The following is a 21,384-nucleotide window of genomic DNA, read 5'->3' as shown; positions in this document are numbered from 1 at the left end:
AGATGACCTATAGCTCTTGTATTCATCTCTAAGTCCATCTAAGCATGTATGCACAATAACATAATCAACTATCACACCAATAGATCTAAGAGTTTCCACAACACTCTTGATCTTCAAGGTATAATCATTAATGGATAGGTTCCGTCATTTCACTTGGTTCAACATTGACTACTTGAGTTGCAGTTTTTTGGACTTTGTATTTACTTCAATAGCCTTGCAAAATTCTTCCATACAAAATCAAAGGTTTTAGATTCTTTCAAATAGCCCATCATTATATCTATGACATTGACAGATAGCTAATACATGAATTTACTTTGTGTCTGCTCACAATCTTTCTTCTTCCACACAAAAGAACTAAGTTTGCAACATAATAAATGACTTATATAAAAGTACCATAACATATGTACACGTGGTTACTAAGTGTGAACTTGCTAAGAAAAAAAAGATGGCATAATGAATGTGCCAAAAACAAGGATGGACTATGTGGGTGTAGTCTAGCTATAGAATTATTTGTGTATCCTCATGTAGGTCACCTAACACACTAGTGAATAATATCATGCCATATCACCAAGTCACATAGTGGATGCCATCTTATGTAGAGCTTGACATCTCAACATAAGTGGGACCATAGGTCCAATCAAAATCAATGCCCTTCTATCATAATCCTTTGCCATAAGTTTATCTTTGTAGTGAGGATCAATACTACTATTTGGATTGTGCTTTAACTCAACAAGACCAAACATATTTCAAAGATGATACTTGTAAGAAAATGATTAAGCTGCTAATTTGAAGAGGTTTTATAATAGTAGACCTTTCAAATTTGGTTATTCAAATGCGATTAATAAGGAAATATATGTGTATTGAAGATATATGCTAGTAAATATGTTCATTTCTCTTGGAAGTTACTATATGCATATCCTCTACATCACATGTGTTCAAGGACTATTTATAAATATCCTTATCTATAAAATTTTCTTGAATAAATAATAACCCTTTTCTATTCAATATGTAAATAACCCTTATATTACACTCTTCTGTATATAAAAATAGTATTTTAAAAATACATTATTTTGAACCCATGTGATGCACACATATATTCATGAGTAACTTACACGAGGTTCATTCTTGAATCCATATTAGGAGTCACCTTCTCAATCATTTTTCTCTTGAAACTCACAAAATTTTGTATAATTGAGATATTCATATCAAAATACATTCATTTGTTCTTCTAGGTTCATTTCTTGCATTGTTCTCTTTTTTGTACTTGCTTTTCTTCTCTATTGTGTTATCACCTCATTGATTCTATTTTGTTAAAATGTCTAACAACACCTCTTCAAGTAACACATATACGTGCACACAAATAGAAACTCGCTATTCAAATACATCTAGCTTATTCATCTTGGAAAAGTATACATCATCAAGCATTGTTGGACAAGGATAAGGCCAACAAGTTATGACTAGGAGGAAAGATGCATATATATTTATGGGTGGATGGAAATATTTATATGAAAGACCCTCAAGTAAGCCTTCTTGTTTTCTCAATGTTCATGACTTTGTAAGATATGTTGAAGATGGTTATGATGGAATGCTTGGGTATTGCATGTGGTTATGTTTTTTCTATGCACAAGATGGATGCTAGAAATCAGAGAAGCATTAACAACTGCACAAAAAACTATTTCTGAGCTAATGAGAAAGGTTGATGTTATGCAAAATACTAACAAGTCATTGCAAGAGGAATGATTACGTTTAAAAAAAACTCCAATAGTATTCAAACAAAGAAAAAAACTACTAAAAAATATAGTAGACTTGTGTAAATAGGTTTAAGAAAGAACATTGGATCTTGCAAAGAGATTTATTTCTAGTATATCAAGCATTGATATTAGAGAGAATCAATCCTTTCAAAAGAAACTATGAATAATGTTGTGTCACATCACCAAGTCACATAATGGATGTTAGCTCATGTAGATCTTGACATCTCAACACAAGTGGGACCAATGGTCTAATCAAAATCAATGCCGTTTTATCATAATCCTTTTTCATAAGTTTATCTTTGTAGTGAGGATCAATACTACTATTTGGATTGTGCTTTAACTCAATAAGGCCAAAAACATTTCAAATGTGATATTTATAAGAAAATGATTAAGTTGCTAATTAGAAGAGGTTTTATAATATTAGACCTTCTAAATTTGGTTATTCAGATGTGATTAATGAGAGAATTTATGTTTATTGAAGAGATCGACCATTATATACATTCATTCTTTAATCCATATTAGGAGTTACTTCTTCAATTTGTTTTCTCTTGAAACTTGTGAAATTTTGTATAATTGAGAAATTCCTACCATAATACGTCCATTCATTCTTCTAGGTTCACTTTTGCATAGTTCTCTTTTATGCACTCGCTTTTCTTCTCTATCATATTATCACCTAGTTGATTCTATCCTATTAAAATGTTTAACAATATCTCTTGAAGTAACACAAGTATACGTGCATACAAATATAAACTTGCTATTCAAATAGATCTACTTTATTCATCTTGGAGAAGTATACATCATCAAGCATTGTTGAACAAGGATAAGGCTAATAAGTTATGACTAGGAGAAAATAAGCATATACATTAATGGGTGGATGGAAATATTCATCCGAAAGACCATTAAACAAGTAAGCCTCCTTGTTTTTTCAATGTTCATGGCTTTGTAAGATACCTTGAAGATGGTTGTGATGGAATGATCAATTGCATGTGGTTATGTTCTACATCTTTTCTATACACAAGATAGATGCTAGAAATCAAGGAAGCATTAACAACTGCACAAAAAACTATTTTTGAGCTAATGAACAAGAAAAACAATAATAAGTTCTTGCAAGAGAATTAATTACACTAAAGGAAACTTAGATAGATATAGAGAGAGAAAAATATAGTTAAAAAATATAACGACTTGTGTAAACATGTTTAAAATACAAGATTGAATCTTGCAAAGAGATTTATCTGTAGTATGTCAAGCAGTGATATCAGAGAGAGTAAGGAGAGAATCAATATTTCAAAAGAAACTATGAATAATATCGTGCCACATCACCAAGTCATGTAGTGGATGCTAGCTCATGTAGAGCTTGGCATCTCAATACAAGTGGGACCAAAGGTCTAATCAAAATCAATTCCCTTCTATCATAATCGTTTGTCACAAGTCTATCCTTATAGTAAGGATCAATACTACTATCTGGATTGTGCATCAACTCAATAAGGCCAAAGACATTTCGAAGATGGTACTTGTAAAAAAATGATTAAGTTGCTAATTAGAAGGGGTCTTAAAATAATATACCTTCCAAATTTTTTGGTTATTCAGATATGATTCATGAAGGAATTTATGTTTATTCAAGAGTCTCACCATTAAGCAAAAGTTTGTATAACTTAGATATTTGTACCAAAATATGTTCGTTTGTTCTTCTAAGTTCATTTCTTGTGTCGTTCTCTTTTCTACACCTGCTTTTCTTCTCTATCATATTATCGCATGGTTGATTCTATTCTCTTAAAATGTCTAATAGTATCTCTGTTAAAAACACAAGTGCAGATGCACACAAATATAAAATTGCTATTCAAGTAGAACTAGTTTATCATATTTGAGAAGTATACATCATCAAGCATTGTTGGACAATGATAAGGAAAACAAGTTATGACTAGAAGGAAAGAAGCATATAGAGTTACGGGTGGATGGAAATATTTATGCAGAAGACCCTTCAACAAGTAAGCCTCCTCATTTATTCAATGTTCATGACTTTGTAAGATATCTTGAAGTTGGTTGTGATGGAATGCTTGGATATTGCATGTGGTCATGTTCTACGTCTTTTGTATACACAAGATAGATACTTGAAATCAGAGAAGCATTAACAACTACAAAAATATATATTTTTGGGCTAATGAATAAGAGTAATGTTGTGGAAAATACTAAGTCCTTCGAAGAAAAATGATTACACTTAAAGGAAAATCTGATAGAATTTAGAGAGAGAAAAAGACTACTTAAAAGTATAACCGACTTATGTAAACAAGTTTAAAAAAGGATATTGAATCTTGCAAAGAGATTTATCTCTAGTATATCAAGCATTAATATTAAAGAGAATGAGAAGAGAATCAATCTTTCAAAAGTAACTATGAATAATGTCATGTCACATCACCAAGTCACATAAAATAGTGGATGCTCGCTCATATAGACCTTGACAGCTCAACACAAGTGGGAGCAAAGGTCTAATCAAAATCGATTCCCTTCTATCATAATCCTTTGCCACAAGCCTATCTTTGTAGTGAGGATCAATACTACTATCCTTGTAGTGAGGATCAATAGTGCTATTTGCATTGTGCAACTCAATAAGGCCAAAAATATTTCAAAGATGGCACTTGCAGGAAAATGATTAAGTTACTGATTAGAAGGGATTTTAATAAGGACCTTGGAAACCTTGTTATTTAGATGTGATTAATGGGGGAATTTATGTTTATTGAAGAGATTGTCCATGAAATACCTTCATTCTCCAATGCATATGCTAGACAACACTAAGGCTAACAAGTTAGGACTAGGAGAAAAGTAGCATATACATTTATGGGTGGATGGAAATATTTATCCAAAATACACGTCAACAACTAAGCCTCCTCATTTTTTCAATGTTCATGACTTTATAAGAAACCTTGAAAATGGTTGTGATGGAATGCTTGGGTATTGAATGTGGTTATGTTCTACATTTTTTCTATATGCAAGAAAGATGCTTGAAATCAGAGAAGCATTAACTGTTGAGATATCGAGCTCCACTCGTGATATGCCAGGGTGACCGTTGTGCATTTATGTCACCGACGTGTTAGTTGCAGATGCGATTGGTACACCACCCATGAATAATAGCTAGATGACAGCTATCCTTATCTACTCTAGTTCGTGGCTCAGTTAGTATGCCACCTTAGTTAGTTGAGTTTGGTTTGAGACCCATATATAGGGTTCTTCTATTTCTTTGTACTAGAGTTCTTTTGGCTTACACAACTAAGAAGAGGAAAACTGTTTTCAGCCTCCATCTTTGTGTGTATTCCCCCATTGTGCAAGCAAGAAAGCTACAAGTGAGACTCCTTCCTTCTCTCCCACAATCTTGACATGGTATAAGAGCCTTGTTTGTGGTAAGGAGCTCAAGAAAGCAAGCCAAGCTCGCGGTGTTCTGGTAAGAGGAGCAGTGTTGCTTTCATTTTCTATTTTGGGAGCAGATCTCTGCAGGTAGCACAGCCGGAAATTGCAAGAGTGCACTGTCTCAGGTTGAGACGCCCTTCGCGGTGAAGCACGAGGGCAGTATATGCTGCGGGATAGGGCTTTAGCCCTGGGCGACCTTGTTTTTTTTATTTGAGGCCATTTCGGGGCCTGTTGTGGAGGCGGAAGTTTTCTGCACGCACTCAGGAAAAGGCTCAGTTTTATGTTGTGCAGCCACTGTTCTACAGGTCGGTGAAAAGTTACTGTAGAAATTGCATCGTATGCTTGTGCGTAGAGACATTGGGAGTTTCAGAATCATCATTGGTTCCTGTTTATGTAAAATCGTCACTAGGAAGTGACTGTGTGGTCAAATACCACTTTCGCCAGTTTTACAGATTTGCCCTTGTGAGGGTGAAGCTGTGTTTTTTGCAGTGACAAAATTTTTTGCAGTATTCTGTAATGGTGTCTGATTCTCTTTCACAGATTGTCACTGAAAAGCTTGACAAGAACAACTTCCAGGCATGGAAGTTTAGAATGACGAATTTCCTTATGGGAAAAGGATATTGGGAATTTGTTGCAGGAAATGAAGAAGAACCAGTTCTTCCTGATGTTCCCAATCAACAGCAAATGCAGGCATTCAAAGCATGGCATGAGAGAGCCAGGAAAGTTATGTACTGGCTGTCTATCAGTATTTCAGACTCTATGATTGTGCATATTCAGGATGCAAGTATGCCAAAGGAGGCATGGGATACTTTGTCAAAAATGTATAGCACAAATACACAAGCCAGGAAAATGCAGCTCAAGCAAGAGTTGCATAATGTGCAAAGAGAAAATATGAGCATCAATGACTACCACATGAACGTGAATAAGATTGCAGATGCACTTGCTTCCATTGGGTCGCCAGTGAAAGATGATGATTTAGTTTGTGTGACCTTGAATGGTCTAGGAAAGGATTATGCACAGTTTCAAACATCCATTTCCGTCTGTGAAAGATTTCCTGATTTTGAGGAGTTGATTGCTCTTCTAATTTCTGAGGAGCTGAGAAATGGTGGTGCATCTTCTTCAGGAGGAACTTCAAAAGAAGCTGTCTTCTACTCAAATGCTAGAAGAGGTAGAGGCAGAGGTAGAGGAGGCCGATTTGGAGGCCGTGGTAGAAATCAGAATATGCAGCAAACTCAATAAAACCAGTCCTATGGAGGAGGACGTGGTAACTCTAGAGGCAGGGGGAGCCAAAGAGGTCGTGGTGGATGGCAAAGAGGTCAAAATGCAAACATTAATGTTGAATGCTACTACTGTGGTAAAATGGGTCATATAGCTAAAGACTGCTATAAAAAGCAGAATGACTTCATGAATGGAAAACTGCAACAAGGGAATTATGCATCTTCTAGTAGACAGGGTGATGACAGAAATGAGCATTTGTTCATGGTGCAGCACATGAACAATTCTGTGACAAGTGCAGAAGAAAGCAATGATGTATGGTATGTTGACTCAGGTGCATCAAACCACATAACAAGTCATGCAGAATGGATGGAGGATGCAAGGAAAATGGAAAAACCAGGATTTGTGGAGACTGGTGATGATACTGCACATCCTATTGTGCAGATTGGAAAAATTCCCTTGTCTATGCAGGATGGGAAAAAGAAATACCTGTCCGATGTATTTCATGTCCCGAATATCACCAAGAATCTGGTTTCTGTTGGTCAAATGGTTGAGCAGGGCTTGTAGGTCAGATTTAATCCTCATGGATGCTTTGTTGAGAATATGAAAAATAAAGGTCGCTTGATAGCAAAAGGAAAGAAGAAGGGCAGAATGTTTACATTGGATGCAGACATGCCTGAATTGAGTGCAACAATGTTTGCACATAGGACCGGTGTAGTTGCAGATATTAATATCTGGCATAAATGCATTGGTCATGTTAGTGTACAGCGACTTAAATCAATGCAGGCCCAAAACATTGTTGCAGGATTGCCTAAATTCAAGGTTGCAGAAATGCATAAGGTATGTGAAGCCTGTCAGTTTGGAAAACAGACAAGGAAACCATTTCCTAGACATGTTCAAGAGAGTAAGAAGCCATTGGAATTAATCCACTCTGATGTGTGGACTACTAAAGCTGCATCTCTTGGAGGCTATCATTATTTTGTCACTTTTATTGATGACTGCAGAAAAGTTTGGGTGTATTTTATGAAAAAGAAAAGTGAAGTTTTTGGGCATTTCAAAACTCTTAAAGCTATGGTTGAAAAAGAAACAGGTCTGCAGATAAAATGCCTAAGGTCAGATAGAGGGGGAGAGTACCTCTCAAATGAGTTTGCAAGGTTCCTGCAGGAGCATGGCATAAAGCAGCAATATTCATGCAGTCATACCCCACAACAAAATGGAATTGCAGAAAGAAAAAATAGGCATATTGGAGAGGTATCTCGTGCCATGCTCAACGAAAAAGACTTGCCAGATTTTTATTGGGCTGAGGCAATTGCTACAGCAGTCTATATAATGAACAGGACTCCCACTGCAGCAATACATAGCATGACTCCAGAGGAGAGGTATACTGGTAGAAAACCAGATATTTCTCATTTGAAAATTTTTGGCTTTATTGCCTATGTTCATGTGCCAGATGAGTTGAGATCCAAGTTGGATCCAAAAGCTGAGAAGTGCATCTTTATTGGTTATTCTTTGCAGCAAAAAGGGTATAGATGCTATAACCCTTCTACTCGTAAGTTTACAGTGAGCAGAGATGTTTTTGATGAGATGAGTAGCTGGTATAAACCAGTAAATGTGATTGATAATGTAGATGCACAAAATGGTAATGTTGCACAGAATTCTCAGCAGCAGTCACAAGATATTAGTGGACCTGGAGCGTCCTCTAGCAGTGGTTCACATTCTTCTCCATGGACAGCCAGATTGAGATCAGGAGAATCTTCTCAAGGCAGTGAAAATAGTGGTATGCAGGTGTCACGAAAAGGAAAAGAAAAGGTAGATCAGCCCATGTTTAATGTGAATGCAGGTCACTCTTATGTGGATGGTGAATCCAGTGGCTCAGAACAGAGCATTGATGATGAGTTGGGTATTCCTTCTATTGTTACACCTGGAGTAAGGAAGACAAGGGATGTTTTGAGAGCACCTGGGAGTGAACCTACTTTGCGCAGGTCAACCAGAGTTAGGTATCCTATGGATAGGCTGAAATATGATGGATTTACAGCCATTCACTATGCGTATATGGTCAAAGTGATACAGGAACCAAAACCCACTTCTTTTGAGCAAGCCATGGGAAAAGAAAAATGGGAGAAAGCCATGAATGAAGAAATGGATGCCTTGGAAGCAAATGCTACATGGGAATTGGTACCTTTGCCTAAAGGTAAGAATGCAATTGGCTGTAAGTGGGTTTATAAGGTGAAGCACAATGCAGATGGTTCTGTGAACAGATACAAGGCAAGATTAGTAGTCAAGGGGTATGCACAAACATATGGCATTGACTATGAAGAAACATTCAGTCCGGTTGCAAGGATGGAAACCGTAAGAGCAGTCATTGCTATGGCTGCATCAAAGGGATGGTCTTTACATCAGATGGATGTAAAGAATGCCTTCTTGCATGGTGATTTGCAAGAAGAGGTCTATATGGAGCAGCCACCAGGTTATGTGCATGCTGTTCATCCTGAGTTTGTTTGCAGGTTGAAAAAAGCCTTGTATGGCTTGAAGCAAGCACCTAGAGCATGGTCTGACAAGATATGACAGTATCTTGTTACTATTGGCTTTCAGATTTCCAAGGCAGATTTCTCACTTTATGTGAGAAAAACAGAGAAAGGTATTATGCTACTTGTCATTTATGTTGATGATTTGATTATGACAGGTGACAGTGATGAAGATATCCTTCATGTGAAAATGCTATTGAAGCAGAAGTTTGAGATGAAGGATTTGGGAGAGCTGCGTTATTTCTTGGGCATTGAGGTGATTAGATCACCAAGTGGGATACAGCTCTTGCAGAGGCAGTATGGATTGGACATGCTGTCCAAATATGGGATGACAGGCTATAAGCCTATTTCAGTTCCTTTTGAGCAGAATGTGAAGCTGAGCACAGATGTAGGTGAGCTTCTGGAAGACTCTACTATGTATAGACGCATAGTAGGAAGCTTGATTTATATGACTATTACCAAGCCAAATTTGAGCTATGTTGTTGGGTTGGTAAGTCAGTTTATGCAGGCTCCAAGGAAACCGCATTTGGATGCGGCTAGACGCATACTCAGGTATGTGAAGTCCACATTGCAGTATGGACTATTTTATGAGACTGGGGTTCAGATACAGCTGCATGAATACACTGATGCTGATTGGGCTGGTAGTATTTCTGATAGATGATCTACCAGTGGATATGTGTTCTCTTTTGGGAGTGCTGCAGTCACTTGGAGCAGCAAGAAACAGCCTACAGTTGCCTTGTCGAGCACAGAGGCTGAGTACAGGGGTGCAACAATGGCTGCATGTGAGGTAGCTTGGTTGCATAAGCTACTTTATGATATGCATCAATCTACAGATGGGCCAGTTGTCATTTATTGTGACAACATGAGCAATATACACTTGGCAAATAACCCAGTCTATCATGCTAGAACAAAGCACATTGAGGTGCATTACCACTATGTGCGAGAGAGGGTTTTACTAGGTCTTATTGATCTAGTTTATGTCAACACAGAGGATCAGGTAGCTGACATATTTACGAAGGCATTGGGCGCAGAGAAGCTGCGCAAGTTCAGAGACCTGCTTGGTGTGCAGGAATTGGGATTGAGCTCGAGGGGGAGTGTTGAGATATCGAGCTCCACTCGTGATATGCCAGGGTGACCATTGTGCATTTATGTCACTGACGTGTTAGTTGCAGATGCGGTTGGTACAACGCCCATGAATAATAGCTAGATGACAGCTATCCTTATCTACTATAGTTCGTGGCTCAGTTAGTATGCCACCTTAGTTAGTTGAGTTTGGTTTGAGACCCATATATAGGGTTCTTCTATTTCTTTGTACTAGAGTTCTTTTGGCTTACACAACTAAGAAGAGGAAAACTATTTTCAGCCTCCACCTTTGTGTGTATTCCCCCATTGTGCAAGCAAGAAAGCTACAAGTGAGACTCCTTCCTTCTCTCCCAAAATCTTGACATTAACAACTCCATAAAAAGCCATTTTTGAGATAATAAACAAGGTTGATGTTATGAAAAATACTAAGAATTTCTTGCAAGAAAATCAATTACACTTAAAGGAAACTCAGATAGGATCTAAAGAGAGAAGAAGACCACTAAAAAATATAATCGACTTGTGTAAACAGGTTTAAAAAAGAAATTTGAATCTTGCAAAAAGATTTATCTCTGGTATATCAAGCATTGCTATAGGAGAGAATCAATCTTTCAAAAGAAATTATGAATAATGTGGTGCCACATCACCAAGTCATGTAGTGGTGGATGCCATCTCATGTAGAGCTTGATATCTCAACACAAGTGGGACCAATGGTCTCATAAAAACAAGTTCCCTTCTATCATAATCCTTTGCCAAAGTGTATCTTTGTAGCGAGGATTAATAGTACTATTTGGATTGTGCTTTAACTCAATAAGGCCAAAAACATTTCAAAGATGGCACTTGTAAAAAAAAGATTAAGTTACTAATTAGAAGGGATTTTATAATAATAGACCTTGCAAATTCAATTTTTTAGATGTGATTAATGGGGAAATTTATGTTTATTGAAGAGATTGACAGTTAAATATCTTCATTCTTTAATCCATATTAGGAGTCACCTTTTCAATCATTTTTCTCTTGGAACTTGCAAACTTTTTCACAACCTAGATATTTGTACCAAAATATGTTCATTTGTTCTTCTAGGTTCATTTCTTATGCTGCTCTCTTTTCTTCTCTATCATATTATCGCCTAGTTGATTCTATTTTCTTAAAATGTCTAACAATATCTCTTTCAACAACACAAGTGCACATGCACACAAATATAAACTTGCTATTCAAGTAGATCTAGTTTATTCATCTTTGAGAAGTATACATCATCACGCATTGTTGGACAAGGATAAGGCTAATGACTTATGACTAGAAGGAAAGAAGCGTATAGATCTATGGGGGTGGATGGAAATATTTATCCAAAAGACCCTTCAACAAGCAAGCTTGCTCATTTTTCCAATGTTTATGACTTGGTAAGATATTTGAAGATGGTTGTGATGGAATGCTTGGGTACTACATGTGGCTATGTTCTACATATTTTGTATACACAAGATATATGCTTGAAATCAGAGAAGCATTAACAACTACACAAAGAACTATTTCTGAGCTAATGAACAAGATTGATGTTATGGAAAATACTAAGTCCCTTCAAGAGAAAAGATTACACTTAAAGGAAACTCTGATAAGATTTAGAGAGAGAAAAAGACTGCTAAAAAATATAACCAACTTGTATAAACAAGCTCAAAAAAGGAGATTGAATCTTGTAAAGAGATTTATCTCTAGTATATTAAGCATTGATATCAGAGAGAATGAGGAGAGTATCAATCTTTCAAAAGATACAATGAATAATATCGTGCCACATCACCAAGTCACGTAGATGATGCCAGCTTATATAGAGCTTGACATCTCAACACAAGTGCGACCAAAGGTCTACTCAAAATCAATGCCCTTCTATCATAATCCTTTGGCACAACTCTATTTTTGAAGTGAGGATCAATAGTATCTGGATTGTGCTTTAACTTAATAAGGCCAAAAACATTTCAAAGATGGAACTTGCAAAAAAATGATTAAGTTGGTACTTAGAAGGGGTTTTATAATAATAGACATTTCAAATTTGGTTATTCAGATGTGATTAATGAGGGAATTTATGTTTATTAAAGAGGTTGACCGTTAAATACCTTCATTGATTAATCGATATTACGAGTTACTTCTTCAATCATTTTTCTCTTGGAACTTGCAAAATTTTGTATAATGAGATATTCGTATCAAAATACATTTGTTTGTTCTTCTAAGTTCATTTCGTGCGTACTTCTCTTTTTTGTACTCACTTCAATTCTTTATCATACTATTGTTTGGTTGATTCTATGCTATTAAAATATCTAACATACCTCTTGAAGTAACACAAGTGAATGTGCACAAAAATATAAACTTGCTATTTAAATAGATCTACTCTATTCATCTTGGAGAAGTATACATCATCATGCATTGTTAGACAAGGATAAGGCTAACAAGTTATAACTTGGAGGAAAGAAGCATATAGATTTATTGGTGGATGAAAATATTTATCCAGAAGACCCTTCAACAAGTAAGCCTCCTCATTTTTTCAATTTTCATGACTTGGTAAGATATGTTGAAGATGGTTGTGATGGAATGCTTGGGTATTGCATGTGGTTATGTTCTACATCTTTTGTATACACAAGATAGATGCTTGAAATCAAAGAAGTATTAACAACTGCACAAAAAACTATTTCCTAACTAATGAAGAAGATTGATGTTATGGAAAATTCTAAGTCCTTGCAAGAGAAATTATCATGCTCAAAGGAAACTCTAGTAGGATTTAGAGAGAGAAAAAGACCACAAAAAAATATACCCAACTTATATAAACAGGTGTAAAAAAGGAGATTGAATCTTGCAAAGAGATTTATCTCTACTAGTAGAGTAAAACGTCTATTCAAACTTGTTTTTACTTTGTCAAGAAGAAGTGGAATCCAAGCCACGGTTCTTCTCCTCAAGTATCAACATAAGAATCAACTCTACAAAATCAAGGATATCATCCCTTACATTCATAGATGACCTAAAGATCTTGTATTCATCTCCAAGTCAACCTAAGCATGTATACACAATAGCATCATTAACTATCGTATCGATAGATCTAAGAGTTTCCACAATACTCTTGATCTTCAAGGCATAATCATTAATGGATAGGTTCCCTTGTTTCACTTGGTTCAACTCAGACTACTTGAGTTGCAGCTTTTTGGACTTTGTATTTACTTCAATAGCCTTGCAAAATTCTTCCATACAAAATCGAGGGTTTTAGATTCTTTCAAATAGCCCATCATTATATCTATGACATTGACAAACAACTAATACATGAATTTACTTTGTATTTTCTCACAAACTTTCTTCTTCAACACAAAAGAACTAACACTACAAGGATATCAGGCCATAGCGATGCCGATTAGTGACGACAAATAGCGACGGTACCCAAAGGAAAAAAGCACGGGCCGAAACCCGAGCGTGCTTCATTTCACGCATTCACGAAAGTTTTCGAGAGGGAGAGAGAGAGAGAGTGACCGTTTTGCTGAGAGGGAGAGAAAGAGAGAAAGAAGGCTTCTCACCACCACCACCGCCACCACTGCTCCCACCGCCGTCGTTCGCGAAGAAGAGGAGGAGGTGTACGGAGGGCGAAGAGGAGCCGCCGTTGTGAAGAGGAGCCGCCAAACCCTTCTTTGAGTCTTTACGGTGAGTGTATTCTCTCTCTTTTACTTGTTTTTTGTATAATTTGTGTATATTGAGAGAGGGAGAGAAAATGAGAGAGAAAGAGAGGGAGAGGGAGAGGGAGGGAGAGAAAATGAGAGAGGGATAGGGAGGGGGAGGAAATGAGAGAGGGAGAGGGAGGGAGAGAGAGAGAAAGAGAGGGAGAGGGAGAGGGAGGAAATGGGAGAGGGAGGCAGAGGAAATGAGAGAGGCAGAGGGAGGGAGAGTGCATTCTCTCTCTCTTTTACTTGTTTTTTGTATAATTTGTGTATATTGAGAGAGGGAGAGGAAATAAGAGAGAAAGAGAGGGAGAGGGAGAGGGAGGGAGAGGAAATGAGAGAGAAAGAGAGGGAGGGGAGGGAGAGGGAGAGGGAGAGGGAGAGGGAGAGGGAGAGGGAGAGGGAGGGGGAGGAAATGAGAGAGGGAGAGGGAGAGGGAGAGGGAGGGGGAGGAAAAGAGGGAGAGGGAGGGGGAGGAAATGAGAGAGGGAGAGGGAGAGGGAGAGGGAGGGGGAGGAAATGGGAAAGGAAGAGGGAGGGAGGGAGAGAGAGGGGGAGGGAGAGGAAATGAGAGGGAGAGGGAGAGGGAGACATTAAACATAATAGGGAAATGAGAGAGGGAGAGAAAATGAGAGAGGGAGAGAGAGAGGGAGGGAAACATTAAACATAATAGGAAAATGAGAGAGAGGGAGAGGGAGAGGGAGGAAATGGGAGAGGGAGAGGGAGGGAGAGAGAGAGAAAGAGAGGGAGAGGGAGAGGGGGAGGAAATGGGAAAAGAAGAGGGAGGGAGACATTAAACATAATAGGAAAATAAGAGAGAGGGAGAGGGAGAGGGAGGAAATGAGAGAGGGAGAGGGAGGGAGAGAGAGAGAAAGAGAGGGAGAGGGGGAGGGGGAGGAAATGGGAAAAGAAGAGGGAGGAAATGGGAGGGAGAGGAAATAAGAGAGGGAGAGGGAGACATTAAACATAATAGGGAAATGAGAGAGGGAGAGAGAGGGAGACATTAAACATAATAGGGAACTAAGAGAGGGAGAGGGAGGGAGAAGAAATGAGAGAGGGAGAGGAGAGAGAAAAATTGAGAGAATGAGAGGAGAGAGAAAAAGAGAGAAAAGATGTTAAACATAATAGGGAAAGAGAGAAAGAGAGGGTGAGGGTGAGGGAGGGAGAGGAAATGAGAGGGAGAGGAAAAGGAAATGAGAGAGGGAGAGAAGAGAGAAAAATAAATGAGAGAGAGGAGAGAGAAAAATCATTAAACTTAATAGGAAAAGAGAGAAAGAGAGGGTGAGGGTGAGGGAGGGAGAGGAAATGAGAGAGGGAGAGAAAGAGAGAAAAGGAAATGAGAGAGGGAGAGAAAGAGAGAAAGAGAGGGTGAGGGTGACGAAGGGAGAGGAGAGAGAAAAAGAGAGAAAAATCATTAAACCTAATAGGAAAAGAGAGAAAGAGAGGGTGAGGGTGAGGGAGGGAGAGGAAATGAGAGAGGGAGAGAAAGAGAGAAAGTGAAATAGGACCTTACAACAAGCTCATCCTAGGCTCATAGGGGTTAGGCCGATCCTCAACGAACCTAAGGGATATATGGCTAGAGAACCCTAGCACACTTGTGCCTCTTAGCATAATGTTCTTCTTACAAAGAGACCTCTCATACATGGGGCTTGTCCTAGCCTCCACCACGCAAGTATACAACGAAGGCAATCAGCCTATCAGTTAGAAAAACATTCATTTTTCATAACGTAAATCCAAAAATAACTTTGGATATTCCATAAAAATCAATCTCTTCTTAAAAAGACAAATTCAAAAAACTAAAACAGCATCATTCATATGCTTCGCAAAACTAAAACAACATCACCACAAGATCTCTTAGGAAACTCATCTTCAACTATCAATTTTAATTAAAAAATATAATATAATATCACTTGCAAGGAAGGACACTCTTTTATCATTAACCATCTTTCTTCCTTAGAATAGTCTTAGGAACAAATTTCTGCTCTAACAAGCATATATTTGAGCACAATAACTATTTTAAGGTTTATTCCATGAGTAATAGTAGTATATATGCAACCATCAAGCTAGAGATCATGCTTTGGTATCTGTGGAGATCCCAATCTCATGCCCTCATAGAGATTGTAGTGTGCAATAGTGTGGAGAGAAGGTGGGTGAGTTGTAAATGGTAAATGAGAAATCTATTGATGATTGGAGAGAAGATGAGGTGAATCGCCAATTCTATTCTTAGTGAGTGCAACCTACCCATAGTATGGCATCCATGACTGATTGAAATCAGTAAGACTTTGAAATCCTACCTCGAGTATTATAACTATTGTTTTGTGGTGGATTTTCTTGCCATAATTCAATGTCAATTTGTGCTTGTGTTTTCCATGGTGTGTTGACTATGGGTGTCAAATGCTCTAGTCGGATCTCTCTCTCGTTCTCCTCTCTCTTCTCTCAACCCTTCTCTCTCCCTCAATCTTCCCTCTTTCTCTCTTCCTATACTCTCCCTAAATCCTTCTATCTCCCCCCATCTCTTTTCTCTCTCTATCTCTCTTTCTATTTCTACCTCCCTCACTTCTCTCCTCTTCTTCTCTAACTTTACTCTCTCCCTAACTCGTGTCTCTCTCTTCATCTCTATATAAGTAGCCGTAGTCATAGTCGTAGTCATAGTCATAGTCGTAGTCGTAGTCATGGTCGTCGTGGTCGTGGTCGTAGTCATAGTCGTAGTCGTGGTAGTCATGGTCGTAGTCATGGTTGTAGTGGTAGTCGTGGTCATGGTCTTGGTCGTCGTAGTCGTAGTTGTAGTCATAGTCATAGTCGTAGTCGTAGTCGTAGTCGTAGTCGTAGTCGTAGTCGTAGTCGTAGTCGTAGTCGTAGTCGTAGTCGTAGTCGTAGTCGTAGTCGTAGTCGTGGTCGTAGTTGTGATCGTGGTCATAGTCATGGTCGTAGCCGTGGTCGTAGCCGTGGTCGTAGTTGTGATCGTAGTCATAGTCGTAGTTGTAGTCGTAGTTGTGATCGTGGTGGTCGTGGTGGTCATGGTCATGGTCGTGGTCGTGGTCATGGTCATTGTAGTCATGGTCATGGTCGTGGGTCGTGGGTCATGGTTGTGGTCGTGGTCGTAGTCGTAGTTGTGGTCATGGTCATAGTTGTAGTCGTAGTCGTGGTCGTGGTCGTAGTCGTAGTCGTGGTCATGGTGGTCGTGGTCGTGGTCGTGGTCATGGTCGTAGTCATGGTCGTGGTCGTAGTCGTAGTCGTGGTCATCGTGGTCATCGAGGTCGTGGTGATCGTGATCGTGGTCGTGGTCGTGGTCGTGGTTGTAGTCGTGGTCGTGGTCATGGTCATAGTCGTAGTCGTAGTCGTGGTTGTAGTCGTAATGTAGAAAAAGAGAGAGAGATGGAAGGAGAGGATAACAATTTAAGAAAGAAACAAAAAGAGAGAGATGGAAGGAGAGGAGGACAATTTAACAAAGAAAAAAAGAATGATAACAAAAACAAATTGTTTGTCATAATGTAGACAAAACGGAAAACAATGAAGGTCATGTTGTTCAAGATCGCGAGGCGTATCTTAATCAGCGTGTCCTATGTCCTTGCTCTCAATGCAAGCTGGCAATTAGATGAAAATGTCGATTGTCTATAGAACATGTACGATGATTTGGCGAGTTTCAATCTGAGATCATTAATAGAGGGGTCATGAACTCAGGGAAGGTTTTCAATCTGAGATCATTGATAGAGGGGTCATGAACTCAGAGTTCATGACCCCTCTGGCAAATTTTCGTACATATTGGAGGTCATACAATAACAACTGGCAATTTTTCTATCCAAGGAAGTGACATCTCGTCCCAAGGAGGAGTGCACCCTTTGCGGTCAATTAGAAGAGTTCGTGGGCGTGTGATGGATGGAGTGCATGAGCCAATCCACCACTTGCAAGGCCAATCTATACTGTCAATGCTAGAGGAGACAGACAGCCTTCCAGACCTACCTACAATCTTGGAGCTTGAGATGAAGGCAATGATCGATGCATTGATTTCCATGGATGTCGAGACTTCTGATCTGCTTAGAGAGGAAGCATCCATACCATTATATGATGGGTGCTGAGTATCTCTCCTGAAGACACTGCTTGCACTCTTAAGTGTGCAAGAAAAATACAGGTGGAGCGATGCAAGTGTGACCGAGTTATTTAGGTACCTTGTACATACGCTTCGTTGATTTCTTTTCGGCACTATTATTAAAAACATTTATGCTTTTTCAGGGTGTTTTATGATTTTTTTCAAGTTATGAAAATATCATATATTACCACCTACAAATACCATGCCTGAGTCTCATGATGATGCACGACATGTTTTACGAAAGCTTGGCATGGACTACAACAACATCCATGTATGTATCAACTATTGCATACTGTTTCGAGGAGAATACAAGACTATGGAGACATGCCCAAAGTGTGGTGCTCACAGGTATCAACAGGACTTGCAAGGGCAAAGCATCCCTCAAAAAGTTCTCAGACACTTTCCGCTTAGCCCCTACATAAACCACATGTTTCGTACGTCCAGCATGGCGAGCTTGACAACATGGCATACATAGAATAGGTCCACGGATGGAGTTCAACGAATATCAATGGATTCACGCCCATGGAGCCACATTGACTCTACCTTCCCAAGCTGAGAGCCAAGAAATCTTCGGCTCGGTCTTGCAATGGATGGCGTGAACCTGTTCGGTCTGCGCTCAACTTCTTACAGTGTGTGGCCTATAGTCCTTGTCAACTACAATATTCCTCCATGGCTTTCTACGAAGAAAGGACATCTCATCCTTAGCTTACTCATCCCCAGTCGCTATAAAGTCAAAAATATGGATGTGTATCTTCATCCATTAGTCGATAAGTTTAAGATTTTGTGGGAGGAGGGGATCACCATGCAAGATATGAGCAAGCGCGATGGTTGACGGTCCACCAATATTCGAGCCATTCTCATGTGGACGATGCATGACTTTTCGGGATTCAGAGAGTGCTTAGGTAAATAGGCTTCCGTTCTCGTTGGTAATATCTATATTTTATCTCGTTCAAGCTTGTATTCACTAGGTCGTGGTGTTGCAACAGGTATGGTTACCTCAGGTTATCATGCATGTCCATTGTGCAGGCCACAGTTAGACTCCCGAAGGTCACGAACCATGAAGAAGATGGTATATCAAGGACACGCCGCTTTCTTGCCAGAGGGGTCATGAACTCAGGGAAGGTTTTCTTGGATAACCTCCAACATGTATGAATGCCGCAAGCTGGTACAAGCTGAAAATGGTTCACACGGAGTCACATCCAAACAGAATGCAGCGGTTCTCAATTTTCTACGAGTTGCCATATTGGATCCACTTATAGGTCAACCACTTGTTGGATCCCATGCATATTTTCAAGAATGTGGGCAGCTTGCTATGGAACCACATCAGAGGAAAGAGAGACACTATAGGGGCACAAATAGATTTGAAGGAGGTAGGCAAGATGCAGGTGCTTTAGCCACAGTCGAGTGCTAATGGTCGCATGCAGCTACCTCGCGCTCCTTGGGTTTTGTCCACTAAAGAAGAGCGCATTGTGAAGCAAGTAGTCAAGTCTATCCGCACTCCGACGGGTATGATGTGTTCTCTCAGGTCTACATTTTCTAAAGACGACCAATTATCAGGGCTAAAATCCCATGACTGGCATAAGATATGTCGGGTTTGTACTACGAATGGATTGTAATTGGTGTGCACATTTTGCTATTTGGAGTGTAGCCATTGTTCATAATGCTTTCTCATTTGTGGCAGTTTGTACGACGGATCGCGATCGCAGGATGCCTTACTCCAGAAATACGCAGGGCCATTTATAGTTTGTCGACTTTGGTGCAATGGATCTCACAGAAGGAGATTAAGACGTCCTCTATTGAATCCGTGAGGCGGGGAGCAGTGGAGATGGTCTGTCTCTTTGAGGAATACCTGCCTACCAGCATGCTCACGATACAAATCCACCTTCTTGTGCATCTTGTAGATGAAGTGGAGATTGCTGGACCTGTCCATACATGATTGATGTTCTTCTTGGAGTGCTTCATGAAAACCCTGAAAGGCTTTTTGCGACAACGAGCTCGTCCAGAAGGTAGCATGGCTGAAGGTTGGTTGGTGTCTGAGGCGATAGTGCATATTTCACAATGGCTACCAACGGTGGATCCAGACAACAAAATGCTATGGTCACTGAAGGACGATGATATACTGACCAGAGATGTGGTGGTTGGAAATGGGGTAGAAAAAATAATGGATGCTACAATGGAGGAGAAGGTAAATCGCTTTTGTATGTTGCACCATGCCTCTATGGAGACGTGGCTCACCAAGTACCAGATTGCTAGGCAAGATCGAGAGGAAGCACGATCTGAATTTGGACGTAGTACACGTCATCGACCGATTCAATATCCAGAGGGCATGGAGGAGATGCCGCGGTTCATGTCAACGTGATGGTTGCATGGAGCTTTGACTGTAGCGTCTCGCGAAGGAGCAGAGGTCTCAATGGAGGAGTGGGAATTCTTGAGGGAATGTAGTCCAAAGGTGATGAGGTGTTTAAGACTTGTCATATCTATCTTTTATATGCGATATCTAATTTGAGTATTTCAATATACAGTACAAAATATATAATGCAACGTGGTCGCACAGATGGCATTTTCGCGAGGAGTGTATTGACAAAATACGCTCCACAATGGACTGTGGCATCATGGCAAGGTTCGAGCAGGAGAGTCGGCGACGAGCAATGGATCCAAACATGATTATAGATGAGATGGATTATTTTGGGAACTTGCAAAGTATTGTTACGGTGGATTACCGTAGCTTCTCCATGATACTATTCGATGTGCAGTGGTTCAAAGTGGTACTTAAAGGAGCTGGAGCAACAGTTTGACGAGGTCCATCTAGATTTCTCAAAATAGATTCCGAAAAAAAATGGACGGATTTGCGCAACACCTTTGTGTTGCCATCCCATTGTGAACAGGTGCATGAACACATTTGTTTGTTAATTGTATTACGACATGGTAAATGTCACAATAGTTTAAACTCTCTTGTACGTGTTTGTGAATAGGTAATCTTCTATCCAAACCCCTGACAACCTCGATGGTGGTATGTTATATCTTCAGCTCCCCGAAGCGTAATAGTATATGATCAAAGCGATGTTTTGAGTATAGATGAAGACAATATGCAAATAGAGGGGTCGATATTGCAAGGGATAGGGGCCATCGAAAGCTTGGAGCCAGCATCGGCTAACAATGATGGAAATACAGGAGTCCAAGAATTCTTTGAGAATGAGGTGGACTCATCCTTTTGTGGTGACATGTCCATCAACCTTCCAGTGTATGCGGAGTTGTGTCAGGAGATTGACATGGAACCATAGGATACTTCATACTTGGAGCATCCACTTACTCAATTCGTTGACTAATCACTTATAAGAGTACATAAGATATGTATTTTAAGTGAGATCATTTTTGTAGAATTTATATTACCATGCTTTGTATGATTTAAATTGATTATGCTAACATAAATTTTTATCTGTGTAGGTGACATTTTCAGGATGAGTCGAGGGATGAGCACTGAGGAGTTGTAGGATATCTTCACGTGCATGTCTCCAGACCAGATCATGAGATTCAGAGACATGGTAGACCAGGAGCTATCTCGGACATCGTTAGGCCGCTTTGCTAGATCTACTTCGGTGTAATCAGATGCTTCAGCTTCGAGCAGACGAGGTCAACGCTCCAAACTT

This window comes from Lygodium microphyllum, chromosome 18 (genome assembly GCF_053477565.2).
Source record: "Lygodium microphyllum isolate KBCC chromosome 18, Lygodium_microphyllum_v1.1.10, whole genome shotgun sequence".
In the NCBI taxonomy this organism is placed as follows: Eukaryota; Viridiplantae; Streptophyta; class Polypodiopsida; order Schizaeales; family Lygodiaceae; genus Lygodium; species Lygodium microphyllum.
This window is presented reverse-complemented; position numbering follows the sequence as displayed.